The sequence below is a fragment of the Archocentrus centrarchus genome, chromosome 2 (assembly GCF_007364275.1).
Source record: "Archocentrus centrarchus isolate MPI-CPG fArcCen1 chromosome 2, fArcCen1, whole genome shotgun sequence".
Classification (NCBI taxonomy): Eukaryota; Metazoa; Chordata; class Actinopteri; order Cichliformes; family Cichlidae; genus Archocentrus; species Archocentrus centrarchus.
Window position 1 is genome coordinate 20,168,938 of NC_044347.1, and position 6,754 is coordinate 20,175,691.

A 6,754-nucleotide genomic window follows, 5' to 3' on the forward strand; every position below is an offset into this window, starting at 1 on the left:
GTGGTCTTGAGCATTAGTTTTTCTTTGGACACTGGCTGCTTTATCATTCATTTTCAGCCCAATCCCTGTACCCGTTTGTTTTGTTTTGTTTTGTTTTGTTTTGTTTTGTTTTGTTTTTTCAGTTGTTTTGTTTTGTTTTGTTTTGTTTTTTCAGTTGTTAGGCTATTAACACTGGCCTATGAATCACTGAAGCATAAAAAGCACCTAACTCACAGGATAAACCATTGTTCTGTCTACAAACAACAGACCATTTAGCAAAGACGCAATTTTAATTTGTATATTTTGGCACTTCTGGCAAAACCACAGAAGAACTGCACAGGTTTATAGAGTGACAAATCCAAATTCAAAGTTTTTGGTTCAAATCAAATCATTCTGATGCCTTTTTCAAATTATTCATTCTTATTTATTGGTAACTTGAATATAAGTGCAAAAACATACAGATGTTAATAACTGCTGTATGTGTGATGATGTTTGTGCAAAGTTTTGCAGTGACTGGCCCACTTAATGAGGGTACATACAGACTCTCAATGGGGGAAAGAATCATGCTGAATGTCTACACTGATATGGACTGAGTAATGTGTTAGTAATGAAAGGATGCCACATTGTTTGATTGAAATTAAAATTATCAACCTGCAGAGAATTCAAATGCACCCTGAAAATTAAAATGAAAAAATTATGTGGCAGGTTAGTCTATTTAGCCAAAATGCCATTGGAGCAACTCAACATGGTACTCAGTAGTTTGTATGGCCCCCACGTGCTTGTATGCATGCCTGACAGTGTCGGGGCTCCTAATGAGATGATGGATGGTGTCCTGGGGGATCTCCTCCCAGGTCTAGACCAGGGCATCACTGAGCTCCTGAACAGCCTGAGGTGCAATGTGTTGGCATCAGATGGACTGAAACATGATGACCCAGAGGTGCTTTATTGGATTTAAGTCAGGCAAGTGTGGGGGCCAGTCAATGGTATCAATTCCTTCATCCTCCAGGAACTGTCTGCATACTCTCACCACATGAGGTTGAGCATTATCATGCAGGAAGAACCCAGAACCCACTGCACCTGACTAGGGTGTGACAGTGAGTCCAAGGATTTCATCCCAATACCTAATGGCAGTCAGGGTGCTGTTGCCTAGCCTGTAGAGGTCTGTGTGTCCCTCCATGGTTATGCCCCACCAGACCGTCACTGACCCACCACCAAACTGGTCATGCTGAACAATGTTACAGTCAGTATAACGTTCATAGCTTCTCCAGACCCTTTCATGTTTGTCACATGAACCTGCTCTCATCTGTGAAAAGCACCGAGCACCAGTGGTGGACCTGCCAAATCTGGTATTTGATGGCAAATGACAATCAGGCTCCGTGATGCCAGGCAGTGAGCACAGGATATTGGGACCTCAGCCAAGTCTGTTTCTGATTGTTTGGTCAGAGACATCCACACCAGTGGCCTGTTGGAGGTCTTTTTGCAACTGTGGCAGTACTCATCCTGTTCCTCCTACTTAAAGAAATTACAAGACAGCTGCCTGAGAGAATTCAGGCTGTGTTGAAGAATAAAGGTGGTCACACCAAATATTGACTTTCAAGAATTGTACAGACTCTGTTTTTGCCTTATATGCTGCATTGCCATGTATTTTTTTTGCACCTGTTTTAATAAATTGCTGTAGCCATTTCCCATTTTCCTAGCAAAGTATGAAGTAATTGAGGGTGACTCAAGACTTTTGCACAATACGTGCTCAAGTGTTCACAGCCCCAGCGCCAGCTATACTAAGGGGCTACACCAAATCCCAGTGCAAGAAAAATAAGGATTTAAAGGATTTTTTTTTAACTGTGATTTATTCGAAGCCACCGTAAGGACCAAAAAAATTACAATAATACTGGTGGTGTCTTAACATTTCACCTAACACCAACATTTCCATGTGCACTGTTTCAGCTTAAAGCGTGCTGTGTTTGGCGTGAGCATCTCTGAACTTGCTCAGCATCAGCATGTTAAAACAGATTCTTATTGAATTTCCCAGTTGAAACACACATTTTTTGTCTGAGCACTGTCCACTTTGTTTGACCAAAAGTATATCTGACAATTTTGTAAATCTCATATCATACTTCTACAAAAAGTTGTAGCTTATCTCTGGTATTTTTTTTTTAATACATGAAAAAAAAAGTGTCTCTGAAATAGGGCATTTATTAAAAGCTGCAGCCTGCATCTAAATATGTTTAGAAAAAGTGAGGTGTACCCTGTGGTGGTCATGATGGAAAATTCTTCAGCCTTCTGGTTTCACATTCCACCACAGTGGTTTTGCTCTACCTTTGCTGACTCTGACAAAGGGTTAAGTGGCCGTCTAAATGAGTGTGTGCATGTGGGATGTATCACATATGTATGCCATGTGTAATGAGCAAACATGTTTGTCCATTACACATGGCAGTAAGAGTCCAAGCTTTTAAATAAAAAAAAAAAAGATGCCAGTACAAAGTTCTTCATACTGACTCACAGAAAACATAAATCTATCTGACACTATTTATGGTCTAACATGCATATTGACATGGTAACATTAACAACCATCCCTACACAAGTTACAGTACTTTGTTAAGTATTTCTATGTTATTCGGCTTTCTACTTCTAAATGCACCATTTTGCATAAGAAGTGCTTTCCCCCTGGTTTCTTAAGCATCATTTTCAGTAAACAGCTCTTTTCATATTACATATGGGCAACATTTCAAATAATGAGTTCAGTGTATGTGTAGTAATCCCCGTGAGCCAAAATCTTCGGCTTACCTCCAGGAATGCGCTGGGTGTGTTTTTGTGATTTTGCAACTCAAAAGCAAATCACTCCAGGAGCATTTTAGAAGAGAAGGGTCTTTTACTTTGAAAACTGACCAAATTCCTGTGTCCGACTTCCTGTCCTCCTCATCCCTATGCAGGTTGGTGTGGCTCCCATTGGAAAAGAGACCCGGAGCTGTTTGGAGTAGAGCCCAAACTGATGTTATTCACTGATGTGAGCTATTTGCCGATTTATCGGTATCTGCATTTATAACTGTCAAAAAATACAATGGAAAAAGATCACATGTGATGAGTGTTGGCATTGCATAGTTCACCAGCTTCCCTTTTGGCAGTGTCACAAACACAAGAAGCAGCTGACAAGAGCTGAGTTGGGCTGAGTGTAAATGAGGTAATAAATAATAACGTGATAAATTTGAGCAACACTTCTGGAACACCCGCCGTGCTGCATTTACCAGAACTGCAAGCGTTGCTCTGGGTGAGACTGCCCTGAACACTGCTGATGGTTTCACAGGCTCTTGATTCTGTGTGATAACTTGGACAGCAGATATACTTAATACACATCTCTGTGAGCACAGAAGCTCCGCCCACCTTCTACTTGCCAGAGGTAGCCAATCAGAAGAAAGTCAGCTTGATGGCAGAGGAGCTAAAACAGATTGTTTCAGATGAAGAATGAACTGAGTGGCCTGTTATATGATAAATAGATTATTTTCAACTGTAAATGATTCAATCCTACTGTAGTTATCTCCACGAATAAAACTGTGAAGCTGGAAAAGTGCAGAATAGGTTTGCTAATTTAGAAGACGGCATCTTCTAAAAGATTTGTCAGTTTTTTGATGATGATGATGCTCAAGATGTTGTTACAGATTAAAATTTGTGATTTTAGCATATGATTCACATTTTATTCCAACTTTTGCTTTTGGTTCTCTGCTCATTTATTTAGATTTTTTCCTTCTTTAGTCTGTTCATTGCTCTTCTATCTGTACAGCAGCCAAGCCAAAGCAGCGTGCCAAGTGGAAATTGTCTTTCGGCCAGCATGTTTAAGAACATGCTGCAATAAATAGTCTTACAATATAAAATAATTAACATAAACTAAATTATTTTATTATTTATTTGAACATTATAATTTATAAGAGCCAAATCAAATTGTACATAGAAATGAGGTGGAGGGAAAAGACTGATCTGCTCGATCTTTTCTACCACTAAACAAAGTGGGAGTGACATGCTCGACATCTGTTTTCATTCTTCTCAGAACTCATAATCACAGAAGAACGGGAAGCTCCTGCAACAACACAATAAAGAGTATCTGGGTCAGAGACAGAGTGGTAAATATCATCAACTACTGGCAGCTGCAGAAAGACATTGCACATTCAAGAAACGCGATGCTTTGGGACCTGATGAATTCTTAGTGTGACATCCTGTTGTTCAAGCGCTATCAGTTGTCTTCACACCCAACACCACCCAGCCCACCTGGCCTCCAAGAATAACACCAGTGCATTCATGACACGTTTTCCTAGAAGTGCAGTTACTGAACACTTCAAACTTTCGAAATCATGAAACTAGAGGATCCTATTTTTGTAAATGAGCATGCAGAGATTTATGTTTGGCATTTGTAATGTGATTGTGTGTATATGTATAGGATTATACTTACCAAAAGTTTCCTTCCTTTATCAATGCTTCTGTCATTGAGTCTCCTGAATTTTTCGTGGTTTTATGATGTTATGCATTTGGTTCGTGTTCATAGTAAATCTAAAGTGCAAATACAAGTGCTTCTCTGGCCTTCTGGTGAAGATTTAAGAAGGAGATCTGTAGATTTACACAAGTTGGGAAGGTCTCTTGGAGCCATTTCTAAAGAACTGCAGATTCCAAGATAATCTGTTTGAGCACTCAAAGCGCTTATACAACACGTTTACATTTACACCATTCACACCCATTCATACAAGCACTTCCATGATTAACTAAGCTAAGTGCTTTTTTTAATTATCTAACATTCACACACATTCACACTCCAACGCTTGTGTCGGAGAGCAACTTGGGGTTAAGTATTTTGCCCAAGAATACATTGGCATGCAGCCTGGAGTAGCCAGGAATCGAACTGACCTTCCGATCAGTAGGTGACCTGCTCTACCTCCTGAGAAAGAGCCACCCCAAATAAGTACAAGTACAAGTTATTTGGATGTCCCAACACTTTGCCAAGATCTGGAAAAAGATCCAAATTTTCACCCTCAGATGAGAGGAAATTGGAACAGGAACCACCAAGGCTCAAACCAGCCATGAACTGGGAACTGCTGGAACACCAGCATCACAGTGTGTACTGTATAGTGTATATTATATAGAGTTTAGTGTATAGTGTGAATTACTTATTTTTATTTTTATTCTTATTTATATGTGTGTGTATATATGGTTGCAGGTACAAAATACATTTCACTGTGCATTGTACTGTGTATAACTGTGCATGTGACGAATAAACACTATCTTATCTTATCTCACAGTCCACAGTGAAGCCAGTTTTACATCACCATGGACTGAGAGGGTGCAGACCAAGAAAAAAGCTCCTGCTCCAAAATCAGCACCTTCAAGACCGACTGAAATTTGCAGCTGCCCACAATGACAAGCCAAATACCTTCTGGAGAAAGGATTTATGGTCAGATAAGACAAAGACTGAGCTGATTGGCCACAATGACAAGACGTACAGTATGTTTGGAAGAATAACATTAAGGCTTTCAAACCGAAGAACTGTCAAGCATGGTGGTAGTAGCATTATGCCCTGGGGCTGTTTTGCTGCCAATGGTTCTGGTACACTGCACAAATGGTAAATGGACTAGCTCTTATATACTCAGTCAGAGCACTCAAACGCTTACACAACATGTTTACATTTACCCATGCACTCACATTCATACAAGCACTTCCATGTTTCTACTTAAGTATCATGTAGCCTGGAGTAGCCAGGAATCGAACCGCTGACCTTCCGATCAGTAGGTGACCTGCTCTACCTACTGAGCTACAGCCACCGCACAGTGGATGGAAGAATTAATAAGGATGACTGTGTCCTCTAAATTCTTCAACTTCTCCTCAAATCAACAACTGGGACACAGCTGGATGTTCCACCAGGACTATGATCCAGAACACACACATCAAAACTGTTTCTGGAATAGAGAAAGAATGCTAACATTAAACATCTGGAGTGGCCTTTCCAAAGACCCGACCTGAACCCTATTGAGAATTTGTGGACTATGATTAAAAGCCGGGCCTGTGAACTCTACCAATTCTGCCAAGAAAAGTGGTCAAATATCCAGCCAGAATTATGCCAGGAGTTTGTTGGTCACTCCCAAAAGCATTCTGCTGAGGTGCAACTTGCTAAGGAACATTTAACCAAGTATTAGTGGTGGTGTATGTATAAATTTGGACCTGTGTGGATCAGAGAAAATCAAAAAATATATTCTCACTTGTACAACCAGTTTTTTTTAAGTCATTAAAGATGTATGCTGTACAATGATTCCACGCTGGGAAAAGAACAGATCAAAGAAACCACTGAAAGCTCAAATTTACCATGACATTCATGCCCATGAGTGGATGGAAACCTCTGACCACAGGAGTCCACTTGTAAAGAGGAGGCACAGAGGCTGAGAGTGAAGTTACAGTAGAACTTTAAAAATTAAAACACAATGCCAAAAGTTTAGTAGGTGTCAAAGGTTTGATAACTGGATTACTTTCAGTGGGAGTTTTAGAGGCTACTCATTCATTTATGCATAATTCCTGCTAAGAGTCTGGTACCTGTGTGACAGTTTAATTACATTTTTTCATATGCCATTGTGCTTCAAAGCCACTCAACACTCTGCTGTTATTGGAGGGATTTGGCCTTCATTATATATTTATAACAAACGGCAGTTAGATATCAGAAATAACCCATAAACCACACTGTCCGGAAGGAGGCGACAGAGTCCAGTTTGGCACTATTATTAATGGGAAAAGGTTTCCTACAGTTATG